This window comes from Triturus cristatus, chromosome 12 (assembly GCF_964204655.1).
Source record: "Triturus cristatus chromosome 12, aTriCri1.1, whole genome shotgun sequence".
Lineage (NCBI taxonomy): Eukaryota > Metazoa > Chordata > Amphibia > Caudata > Salamandridae > Triturus > Triturus cristatus.
In genome coordinates this window covers 726,982,137-726,995,144 of record NC_140595.1, presented here as the reverse complement: position 1 = coordinate 726,995,144, position 13,008 = coordinate 726,982,137, and the positions used below count along the sequence as shown (strand labels likewise).

Below are 13,008 nucleotides of genomic sequence, written 5' to 3'. Positions count from 1 at the left end.
GGTGCCAAATCATGATGAAGCAAGCACCATGGCTCGTAGGGGACCCACAACACGCTTTTCTTAGCTCACTGAATTAAAGTATAAACTTCCGCCGTGTGTGAGTGGTAAAGGCTTGTTAATATGGTTCCTTTTCCAATTCAAGTCTGACAACAAGAGGCAGGAACCACGTGGCTTCGGAAGCTCAGGAAAGTAGCCACCAACCACAGAGAAAGAGAGAACTGGCAGTATGAGAGGTGGAGAAAACAGAAGCGGGAGCAAGGAGCTCAAATGAGATTGATGGCGTTTAAATAGAGCGCGTAAAGGAACAGTTACACAGCTAAGAAATGGGAAAGACAGACTAGGGAAAAAAACACAGAAAGAGCCTGTAGATGAAATTCTCTTCCTGGGACAGCAGGTTAAGAGAAATTACACATGGGGAGGTTAAGCATGTAACACGGGGGAGAATAAAAAGAAAATGCAGTTTTATGAAGTGTGTTTGCCAATCCAGCCAGCACTTTTGTTCTATTTCTCTCTTTGCGTCTTTTATTAGTAAAGTAACTTTCAAGTGCATGCGCAGGTATGAATGAGAGAGCAACGGTATAATAATTTGAAGCGTTTACACCAGTGCTAAAGTAGGAATGAGGTGTAGCAAAGACATGAAAGAGGTAGCGATAACAAATATGTGGAGAGGCAATAGTGACACAAAAATAAGCCACCTATTTATAAAACTGAAATGGAGGAAATACTAAAGGTTAACTTCTGAAATTGTAGCCGATAATAAAAAGATTCTCGTTGTTGGCAGGATTCGAACCTGCGCGGGAATACCCCAATGGATTTCGAGTCCATCGCCTTAACCACTCGGCCACAACAACTTGCTGTAAGCTGCCTACAAATATTTTGTTTGAAAGTTTTGATGTTTTCCCACATCAAAGTACTGATATTCTGCAATGCGCTTTTTAAAAACAATGTTTTTTTCATCATGCACGTTCTGTCCTAAAAACAAAAATTGCATGAGTATATCTCTGGATCTGTAAAAGGATACGCTTGCATTCAAACTCTCTTGTGGCACTCAAGTTTTTTGGACCCTGTTGCACTCTGTTTTTGCGCTGCTTTTAGTCTACGACCCATATTACAGAAGTCAACCATCTCTGAGTATTTGGGACTCCTTTGTAAGTGCCTTATCTTTAATCCTTGAAAAGCTCTATAATAAAGGGGTCTGTCAAAGATTGCTTGAATGGAAGATAAAAGAAGGCCCACTTGTCTCACCAAATGCAGTAGAGAAACCTGATGTTTTACTCATGTTATCCTTAGTTCAGTTTTTGTTAGACCTGGCATCCTTAAGGTGGCCTACCAGCAACCTTTTTGCTTTTCACCTCACGTTTTGCTGTATCTTTATGTTGGCCTTAGGACTCTAATCACTTTATCACTACTGTGAGAAAGTGGCTCTGTATATACTGTTCCCAAATAGGTACAGTGTGCACAGAGTCCCCAGTCCCCAGAGGTTTGGCAGAGGCTAAAGTTAGATATAACCTTACTCTCTAAAGTGGTAGCTTGCCGAGCAGTAAGGCAGTATCAGAGTACAGTGTAAAACATTTGTTGTACACACTCAGTCAGCAAACGGTCTCACACACTCAAGAACTGAACTCTAGGCCATTGGTTTGCATACAAAAGATATTGTTGTTTTATTTTAGAACCAACAATAGGTATCAAAATATACTTTCTCAGAATGAGATGCTTTAGTTAAATACTTTGCAATAGGCAATTGACTTTTGCAGGTCATAGTTACAGTTTATTGCAATAGGCAACACAATTTGAATCACAATAATACATTGAGCTCAATAGGAATTTTAAGTTATATGCAATTAATTACTTTCAGGATTACTTTTCTAAATCCAGGACTGGATCCTAGATTCAGTCCTGGGACAGTTCTTGGAAACAAGTGAGTAAATTCGTTTTAGTTACTGTTGTGATTTTTAAGCAATATTTTGCTATTTTACAAGTTGACACTTAGAAACTTTTGCTGATCAAATTACCAATGTTATCCTATGGAAGGAAATTCACTTAGCAGGTAAGTGGGGTTATGGTTCCTTTTTCTAGGTCAGTGTTGGATCCTAGATCCAGCACTACTGTACCACCTGTAAGCAGTTGAGAAACTGCGTTTAAGTTATACAGGCGATTTTTAAGGAATATTTACATGTTTGCAAAATCGACACTTAGAAGAAATTTCACAGAAAAACAGTCAATGGTTTCCTATGGAAGAAAATTCAAGTTACGGGTAAAGTACGTTCTCGTTACTTTTGTAATCCAGTGCTGGGATCCTAGGCTCAGTACTGGGACATCTATCTAAAACAGGTAAACAATTACGTTTTCACAGTTGGTACGATTTTTAAAGAATATTTGTAAGTTTCAAAAATCGACACTTAGAAAATTTTCAGCGAAAAGCAGGCAATGATATCCCATGGAAGGAAATTCGAGTTACTTGTAAGTACGGTAAAATTACTTTTCAGGGTCAGTACTGAGCTCCAAGATGCAGCACTGAGGTCTCTCCTGATAACAGGTGAGTAAATCAGAATTTGTTGTTCGGCTGATTTTAGATGAATATTTTAAAGTTCCAAAACTCCACACCACTTAGAAGAATTTCCAAGTGAAACCACTCAATGTTAGCCTATGGAAGAAAAGTGAGTTATCGGCTTTTAGGTAAGTACTCGACTGGCAGATTTATGGTTCTGGGCATAGACTCCGGGGTATCCCAGGGGAATCACCAGCATACTTGCCAAGCCTTAAACTCCCCTTTTATTACATATAATTTACACCTAAGGTAGGCCCTAGGTAGTCCTAGGTGCATGATGCTATGTAAGTAAAAAATAAGATATGTACTTTGGTGGTTCGCGTGTCCTGTAAGTACCAAACAGTCTATTTCATTTTTCACTACTGTGAGGTCTACCCCTCTCATAGGTTAGCTCTGCGTATTCCCCTACACTTTTTATTTGGTAATTCCATATCGGAGAGGAGTAGCTTTATTTATTTATTGAAAATCCTACTTACTGGTGAGGTTGGATTTAACTTTACTATTTTAGAAATGCCACTTTTAGAGAGTGAACATGTCTCTGCACTTACTGCTCTATTTGCCTGAAACCTCGCCCCAATACACGTCTGGATTGGGCTGGGTGACAGCAAAATTTGTGCCTTCCCTCTAGAGAGCCACAACACAGGTCACTCAACTGCACCTGGGGGGTGAGCTCCGCTTCCCCTCCACCCCCAATAGGTTCAAGAACGATAATTTATGTAAGTAAATACATTATAGCTACAGCTTATAATCATGCGAGTTTAAATCATTTGTTGTTAGATGGTTTAAATATTTGAAAGGATCTGTTTTTAATAGACATTTTACAAAAACCACTGGTACATTTGCTAATTCTGTAAAATTAACACCCAACTGCCGTGACATTGCCAACCACAATGCTGTGACTCGGATTCGAACCGAGGTTGCTGCGGCCACAACGCAGAGTACTAACCACTATACGATCACGGCGAGCTACTTGGGCTCAACGACATACAGTGACATGGAGAATTTATAATTCGGAACACTCAGGGCTGTTCCTGTGATAGTCTGGATGTATTCATTGCTTCCTCATTCCTCATTCAGAGGCTGCGTCTCCTCAGTGGTTGATAGGCTGAAACCGTTTCCTGGCCGCCTGCTTGTGAAATGCCAGGAGTCAAAGATCACACATTACACTTGCGGACCTGTGATGGGACACCAATGCAGAGAAACCCACCTGGCACAGACCTTCTATTCTGTCTATTAGACCTGCATCTTCCCTGCACCTTTCAAGCCATTTGTATGTGAAGCAAGAAAGAGTTAGAGAGTGATCCATCTACACTTTTATAGGGAGGATGTCGCCGTGAGCTCCTCCCAGCTAATCACACGAACAGCAGAAAAGCAAGATAAATACACAGTTGAGGGGTGGGCTGCATGGTTATGTTTTTGAGTAAATATTGAAACTGACCTCAGTGGCTCATTAGCAGAGCTGCGGCTAATGACTGGTGCCAAATCATGATGAAGCAAGCACCATGGCTCGTAGGGGACCCACAACACGCTTTTCTTAGCTCACTGAATTAAAGTATAAACTTCCGCCGTGTGTGAGTGGTAAAGGCTTGTTAATATGGTTCCTTTTCCAATTCAAGTCTGACAACAAGAGGCAGGAACCACGTGGCTTCGGAAGCTCAGGAAAGTAGCCACCAACCACAGAGAAAGAGAGAACTGGCAGTATGAGAGGTGGAGAAAACAGAAGCGGGAGCAAGGAGCTCAAATGAGATTGATGGCGTTTAAATAGAGCGCGTAAAGGAACAGTTACACAGCTAAGAAATGGGAAAGACAGACTAGGGAAAAAAACACAGAAAGAGCCTGTAGATGAAATTCTCTTCCTGGGACAGCAGGTTAAGAGAAATTACACATGGGGAGGTTAAGCATGTAACACGGGGGAGAATAAAAAGAAAATGCAGTTTTATGAAGTGTGTTTGCCAATCCAGCCAGCACTTTTGTTCTATTTCTCTCTTTGCGTCTTTTATTAGTAAAGTAACTTTCAAGTGCATGCGCAGGTATGAATGAGAGAGCAACGGTATAATAATTTGAAGCGTTTACACCAGTGCTAAAGTAGGAATGAGGTGTAGCAAAGACATGAAAGAGGTAGCGATAACAAATATGTGGAGAGGCAATAGTGACACAAAAATAAGCCACCTATTTATAAAACTGAAATGGAGGAAATACTAAAGGTTAACTTCTGAAATTGTAGCCGATAATAAAAAGATTCTCGTTGTTGGCAGGATTCGAACCTGCGCGGGAACACCCCAATGGATTTCGAGTCCATCGCCTTAACCACTCGGCCACAACAACTTGCTGTAAGCTGCCTACAAATATTTTGTTTGAAAGTTTTGATGTTTTCCCACATCAAAGTACTGATATTCTGCAATGCGCTTTTTAAAAACAATGTTTTTTTCATCATGCACGTTCTGTCCTAAAAACAAAAATTGCATGAGTATATCTCTGGATCTGTAAAAGGATACGCTTGCATTCAAACTCTCTTGTGGCACTCAAGTTTTTTGGACCCTGTTGCACTCTGTTTTTGCGCTGCTTTTAGTCTACGACCCATATTACAGAAGTCAACCATCTCTGAGTATTTGGGACTCCTTTGTAAGTGCCTTATCTTTAATCCTTGAAAAGCTCTATAATAAAGGGGTCTGTCAAAGATTGCTTGAATGGAAGATAAAAGAAGGCCCACTTGTCTCACCAAATGCAGTAGAGAAACCTGATGTTTTACTCATGTTATCCTTAGTTCAGTTTTTGTTAGACCTGGCATCCTTAAGGTGGCCTACCAGCAACCTTTTTGCTTTTCACCTCACGTTTTGCTGTATCTTTATGTTGGCCTTAGGACTCTAATCACTTTATCACTACTGTGAGAAAGTGGCTCTGTATATACTGTTCCCAAATAGGTACAGTGTGCACAGAGTCCCCAGTCCCCAGAGGTTTGGCAGAGGCTAAAGTTAGATATAACCTTACTCTCTAAAGTGGTAGCTTGCCGAGCAGTAAGGCAGTATCAGAGTACAGTGTAAAACATTTGTTGTACACACTCAGTCAGCAAACGGTCTCACACACTCAAGAACTGAACTCTAGGCCATTGGTTTGCATACAAAAGATATTGTTGTTTTATTTTAGAACCAACAATAGGTATCAAAATATACTTTCTCAGAATGAGATGCTTTAGTTAAATACTTTGCAATAGGCAATTGACTTTTGCAGGTCATAGTTACAGTTTATTGCAATAGGCAACACAATTTGAATCACAATAATACATTGAGCTCAATAGGAATTTTAAGTTATATGCAATTAATTACTTTCAGGATTACTTTTCTAAATCCAGGACTGGATCCTAGATTCAGTCCTGGGACAGTTCTTGGAAACAAGTGAGTAAATTCGTTTTAGTTACTGTTGTGATTTTTAAGCAATATTTTGCTATTTTACAAGTTGACACTTAGAAACTTTTGCTGATCAAATTACCAATGTTATCCTATGGAAGGAAATTCACTTAGCAGGTAAGTGGGGTTATGGTTCCTTTTTCTAGGTCAGTGTTGGATCCTAGATCCAGCACTACTGTACCACCTGTAAGCAGTTGAGAAACTGCGTTTAAGTTATACAGGCGATTTTTAAGGAATATTTACATGTTTGCAAAATCGACACTTAGAAGAAATTTCACAGAAAAACAGTCAATGGTTTCCTATGGAAGAAAATTCAAGTTACGGGTAAAGTACTGTTAGAAAGATGACCAGAAGGCAGGTAAGTAAGAACTCTTCTTTAATGGTCATACACCACCACAGGATCCAGCCTAGTCAGAGGAAGGGTGCAATGGAATGTTGGTGACAGGGAGAGGGAAGAACCAAGGGAGGAGGAAGGAGGGGGGGGAAAGGAACGTACCAAGTAGGCGATTACAACACACCTCCCTGCATAGGGCAAAGAGAGACATAGCAGATTTAACAAGCAGCGAAAGGTCACTGCAGAACAATGTCAGCAGTAGAACAACAAAGCTAGGTAAGGAACCACAAGGAACATTTGACAATAATTCTCATTTAACACAGTAGTCTCTGGTCCATACAGGTGAGCTCCTTGCTCTCATAGACCTTCTGTGACTGAGGGTTTGCAACTCTGTCTCCGGGTCACTTTCGTTGTCCAAGTCACCCCCTTGTCCATGAGGAATGATTCTGTCCATGCTCCATGTTTGGCCATTGTCGAGATGGACTACATTCCTACCCACACTAGTTATTTTGTAAGGATCCGAAAATCTTGACGCTTCTTTCCTGCGTGCTTTAGGTAAATCCACCCGGACCCAATCACCTTCTTTGAACATTTGTGTTTTTACATGTTTGGTCTGGTCATACCTGACTTTGTATTTAGCTTGGTGTTCCTCCACTTTCCTTGAGATTTCACCTCTGTTTACTACACCGGCGTCCTTCCTTGGCCCTACCGGTGGAGTTAATTTGGTCTTTGGGATCCTTCCTTTGAGAGAGGTGAACGGAGAAACCCCAGTCACACTGTTTGGAGAAGTGCGATAGGCCCATACTGTTTCCACTAACGCTGAATTTGCTGGTGTCCCCATTACTTCTGCTCTCTGCAAACACTCTTTGAACAACCAGTTGATCCTTTCCACTAACCCGTTTGCACGGGGACAGTACAAAGCAGATTTGAGGTGAGTGATGCCCCGGTGATACAGAAATTCTTTCATCTTGTCCGAAGTGAACTGTACTCCATTGTCTGTTATAAGGGTATCAGGTAACCCTTCCTCAAAGAACACACTTTCTAAGAATTGTATGAGGACTCTTGTGTCTATCTGCTGGACACATTTGTAGACCAACCACCTTGAATGATAGTCCACTAGCACCAGAATGAACCGTTCCTTTAATGTTCTTAGGTTGAGGGGACCCATGATGTCCAAGGCTAACTTTGACCATGGTCGATTAGGCACTTCGACAGGCGACAGGGGGGGCTTGCGGGTCTGGTGAGTTTTGTCACTCCGGCTACAGTCTACACAATTTCTCACCACCTGTTCCGTCATGGCGTCCATACCTGGCCACCAATATTCCAGTCTGATTTTATTCTTGGTTAGGCTTCGCCCTAAGTGTCCTGCATGCGCAAGCCCCACAATCTTTTCTCTCAGGTTCTCCAGTGGAATCACTTTCTCCCCTCTGCAAACCACATTGCCTTGTATATTGAGTTCTACTCTGACATCCCAGAATTTACTTAAACTGATAGGAATATCATTCTTGTTTTCCGGCCAACCATTCTTGATGAACTCTTTAATTGAACACATCTCTGCATCATTTTGCATACTGTCATTCCATTCTTCTTTTTTTAGGCATGTGAGTTGCAAAATCACATCATCACATTCACAGCTAACAGGAGCACTTTCTCCCTCTGAGGGAGACCGTGACAGAAAGTCAGCAACCGTGTTTTGATGACCTGGCATATATCTCACACAAAAATTGTATCCTTCCAGTCCCAGAATCCATCTAGCAATTCTGGGAGTGGTTTTGTTAGCCCCTTTGGTGGTGAAAGCAAACATCAGTGGTTTGTGGTCCGTCTTTACAGTAAAAGGGATACCCCACAGAAAGAAGCGGAAGTGTTTAATCGCCCAGAAACAAGCTAGTGCTTCTTTCTCCACCACTGAGTAGTTGATTTCTGCCCCCTTAAGAGCTCGAGATGCAAAGGCCACAATGTGTTCCTTGCCTTCCCCCATTTGGGTGAGACTGGCCCCCAACCCTTTATTGCTTGCATCAGTGGAAAGGATTGTGGTTTTGTTCGGGTCAAACCTACCCAGGGATGGTGCAGAAATTATGCTTTCTTTGACAAGATCAAAGGCCTTCTGACAGGCATCGGACCACACATACAAGGTTCTGGATTTGAGTAGGTTACGTAAAGGTTCCACTATTGAGGAAAAGTTCCTCACAAATTTTGAATAGTATTCGGAAAGGCCCAAAAATGATTTAAGGTCTTGAACACCTTTAGGGGCCTCAGTGTCCCTAATCGCCTTAACTAGGTCTATTTTGGGTTTGATCCCATCTTGAGAGATGGTGTGTCCTAGATACTCAACCGATCCCACCCCTATACGACATTTCTCCTTTTTTAGAGTGAGCCCTGATTTTTCCAAGTTGGACAAGACCATCCTGAGGGTGACGTTATGCTCGTTTAAGTCCTTCCCGTAGATTAATATGTCATCTTGAAAACAGAGTGTTCTGGGAAGGTCTTTCAAGACATGCTGCATGATCCTCTGGAAGGCGGCCGCAGCAGAAGCCAACCCAAAAGGCATGCGACGGAATTAGAAGGCTCCTAGGGGTGTCACAAAGGAGGTGAGATGCCGTGAGTTGGGATGAAGCTCCACCTGGTGATAGGCAGAGGATAAGTCGAGAACGCTGAAACAACTCGCACCATTAATGAGGGTAAGCACCTCATGAATACGTGGAAGGGGGTGCCTGTCTACCCATATGTTTTGGTTAAGGTCCCTGAGGTCCACACAGAGCCTGATGTCCTTACTGGTAGCCTTGGTGGTAAGAACAATGGGGGCCAACCACTGTGAACACTCTATGGGTTCGATCACCCCCAACGACAGCAATCTGTCTAGCTCATTTTGAAGAGGCACGTGCATTAAATGTGGTATGGGTCTGGCTTTGTGTGCTACCAGTTTGGCATTGGATTTCAATTTGATGGAATGCTGATAATTCTTGAGTAATCCTAGGTCATCAGAAAACACTTTGGGGAAATCATTGCAAACATCCATCCCTCCCACCGAAGGATCCACTAAGAGGACTTGGTCGGGACTGTTGGGGTCTAACTTAATCCCGAGTTCCCTCTGGTGTTTCCATCCCAACAAGTTGGACCCCTTCTGGGTAATGTATATCTTGCCCACCGTGTTCCTTCCTTTGAACCCTATTTCCTTAGTGGTCATGCCTAATAGGGGTATGGGGTCCCCATTGTAGCCTCCTGGTTGTATATCCGGAGGTTGTACCGTTTCTTCCCATGAGGGAAACAGTTGAGAAAATATGGTGGCATCAACCAGGGTGTAAGGGGAACATGAATCAGCAAAGACCGATAGGGTTTTGTTATCCAGGGTAATGTTGCAAGATGGGAATTTATCGGTATTGTTTTTGTCTTTAAGTTGAAAAATTAACTTGGGATCAGGAAATAATTGTGGCTCAATCTCCAACACCGCTTTAGAGCGCTGATCATGACATACCCTGGACAAATGTCCTTTTTCCCACATTTGTGGCAGACAACAGAACGTGCTTGGCAAATCGGGTTATTGGCTAAGTGTGTAGGACTCCCACATCTATAACACTTGAATTTATTTCCCTGAAGTGGGGTGTTAGCTATCTTACTTTTGTGATCTTTGCTTATGGCATTGACCTCCATGGTTTTGCCCCCTTCACCTTTCATTTCAACCATACAATCTGCCGTGTGCTCAATCCCTACCGCTATATCTATGGCTTCCTTGAGGTTAGGATTGGCCACAAGCAGCCTCTCCTGAATCTTATGATTGTTGGTGCACCTGACCAACTGGTCTCTAATCAGGGAATCCTGAAGGGACTCAAACTCACATGTGTTCGCTAGACCCTTTAAGGCTGCAATAAATGGTTTAACCTTCTCATTTTTTCCCTGTGTTCTTGAGAAGAATTTATGTCTCTCTAACACTACGTTTATCCTTTTACTGAAATGCTTTTCTAGTTTGTTTACTGCCACAATATACACATTTTCATCGTCATCACTATCACTTCCCCCTTCTGCATTAGTCGAAATGTCATCATAGACCTTGCGTCCCTCCACGCCCAAATTGTGTAGCAGGGTTTGTAACTTGCGTAAATGGGAAAACTTCTCCCCTCCAATAGCAATAAGATAGGACTCCAGTAACCCAAACCATTGTTTCCAAGGCAGAATAGGTTCTCCTGCCTCGTTAAGGAAAGGTGGGGGCTGCGACATATTAGCAGCTGCCATAATTTACAATAACTATGAGGGAGGAGGTAAAATACAGCAAAACAAAACAATGAACAACGTTGGAAAATGAAGAGGAGAAAACCCAATATACTCAAAATTGTTTTACACCCCACCCCATACAAAAGTCAATGTACATTTCAATATATGATGGAGCAGTACAGAAAATTAGCACAGGTACCAGTTTGGACAGTCATCAAAAATACAATTGAATAACCAACATACACTACAATACTCTGGCGAACACACCACACAGGAGGATCAACAGAACGTGTGACTGAGAATGTTAGCAAAGGGAAACTGAGCTGGTCAGCGTGAGCAGACAAGCGCGACCACAGTGATGATAACTGTGCTCATCAGTGACAAAAACTATGTGCAGCTGTGCCTGTCAGCGTGAAATGACAGGCAGAAGATTCCACAAGCTGTGCCCATCAGCGAAAACGAAGAAAACACATTACAAAGAAGGATTTACACAGCTATATCCTGGATATGTGGAGAATTTCACTGGAGCCCTTAAGATGAAGAAATTGTTGTATTTTCCCCACAACCGGATCGTTAAGAAGAGCCACGCTGCCACCTGGTGGATGAAGTCAGAAACGCACCCCCATTCACCTCAGCAGAGGAGTGTCAATTATGACGGATCAGTTGCGAGCGCGCGAGAAGGAATGCTCGGCTGCCGTCAGGAATCCTGTCAGAAATGCCTCACTTGAAGAAAACAACACAGAGGCTGCCGCACACGGCTATGACAAAGGCGAAGAAACAGAAGCTATGTTGACGGTGCTTCAAACCACAGCCAATACAGCGTTGCTGAGGTCCAAGCAGTACTGAAAGCCAACCCCGTAGCACCCTCAGGCAGGTGCTGTGGTAACCGGTGCGGTAGCGCTGGATGGCCAAAAGCAGGGAATTGACTCCAAATGAGGCGAATTGCAACAAAGGCGGCTGAAACGCTCCTTAGGTCCGCAGAAGCAGGGAGAAACCCGACTAATCACACAGTCGAAATCATACCCTTCACAGACGGACCCACGGCAGGACAGGAAAGGCAGCGCTAAGAGGCCAACACACAGAGCAAGTGTCACAAGGTCACGGAGGTGAAGCTAAAGTGGCAAACTCCCTCCTTCTCTCAGCCACATGCAGGCAGAAGCACACTTGCGAAATTGAAGGGATAAAACGCCTCTTTAATCAGCACAGTAACAGTCTTACTTTGAAGAATATAGAAACAGCGGAGCCTCCCAGGTACTCACGACCGCCGACACAGGAGAGCTGGAATTGAAGAATTGGGGGTGATGGTGAGCCGTCCCCACACAGCAAGACGTCGCCAGTGTTATAAAGATGACCAGAAGGCAGGTAAGTAAGAACTCTTCTTTAATGGTCATACACCACCACAGGATCCAGCCTAGTCAGAGGAAGGGTGCAATGGAATGTTGGTGACAGGGAGAGGGAAGAACCAAGGGAGGAGGAAGGAGGGGGGGGAAAGGAACGTACCAAGTAGGCGATTACAACAAGTACGTTCTCGTTACTTTTGTAATCCAGTGCTGGGCTCCTAGGCTCAGTACTGGGACATCTATCTAAAACAGGTAAACAATTACGTTTTCACAGTTGGTACGATTTTTAAAGAATATTTGTAAGTTTCAAAAATCGACACTTAGAAAATTTTCAGCAAAAAGCAGGCAATGATATCCCATGGAAGGAAATTCGAGTTACTGGTAAGTACGGTTAAAATTACTTTTCAGGGTCAGTACTGAGCTCCAAGATGCAGCACTGAGGTCTCTCCTGATAACAGGTGAGTAAATCAGAATTCGTTGTTCGGCTGATTTTAGATGAATATTTTAAAGTTCCAAAACTCCACACCACTTAGAAGAATTTCCAAGTGAAACAACGAAATTTTAGCCTATGGAAGAAAAGTGAGTTATTGGCTTTTAGGTAAGTACTCGACTGGCAGAGTTATGGTTCTGGGCATAGACTCAGGGGTCTCCCAGGGGAGTCGCAGCCTACTTGCCAAGCCTTAAACTCCCCTTTTATTACATATAATTTACACCTAAGGTAGGCCCTAGGTAGTCCTAGGTGCATGATGCTATGTAAGTAAAAAATAAGATATGTACTTTGGTGGTTCGCGTGTCCTGTAAGTACCAAACAGTCTATTTCATTTTTCACTACTGTGAGGTCTACCCCTCTCATAGGTTAGCTCTGTGTATTCCCCTATACTTTTTATTTGGTAATTCCATATCGGAGAGGAGTAGCTTTATTTATTTATTGAAAATCCTACTTACTGGTAAGGTTGGATTTAACTTTACTATTTTAGAAATGCCACTTTTAGAGAGTGAACATTTCTCTGCACTTACTGCTCTATTTGCCTGAAACCTGGCCCCAATACACGTCTGGATTGGGCTGGGTGACAGCAAAATTTGTGCCTTCCCTCTAGAGAGCCACAACACAGGTCACTCAACTGCACCTGGGGGATGAACTCCGCTCCCCCTCCACCCCCAATAGGTTCAAGAACG

The 13,008-nt window shown here is 42.9% G+C and overlaps 2 non-coding genes across 2 annotated transcripts; both read right to left on the bottom strand.

The window, feature by feature from the left end:
* Positions 1-769: 769 nt before the first annotated feature.
* On the bottom strand, positions 770-851 carry TRNAS-CGA (transfer RNA serine (anticodon CGA)). The gene has a single exon. It is a non-coding gene; the product is annotated as a tRNA-Ser (tRNA).
* Positions 852-4,791: 3,940 nt separating this feature from the next.
* TRNAS-CGA (transfer RNA serine (anticodon CGA)) lies at positions 4,792-4,873 on the bottom strand. Its single transcript has one exon. It is a non-coding gene; the product is annotated as a tRNA-Ser (tRNA).
* Between the last annotated feature and the right edge of the window lie 8,135 nt (positions 4,874-13,008).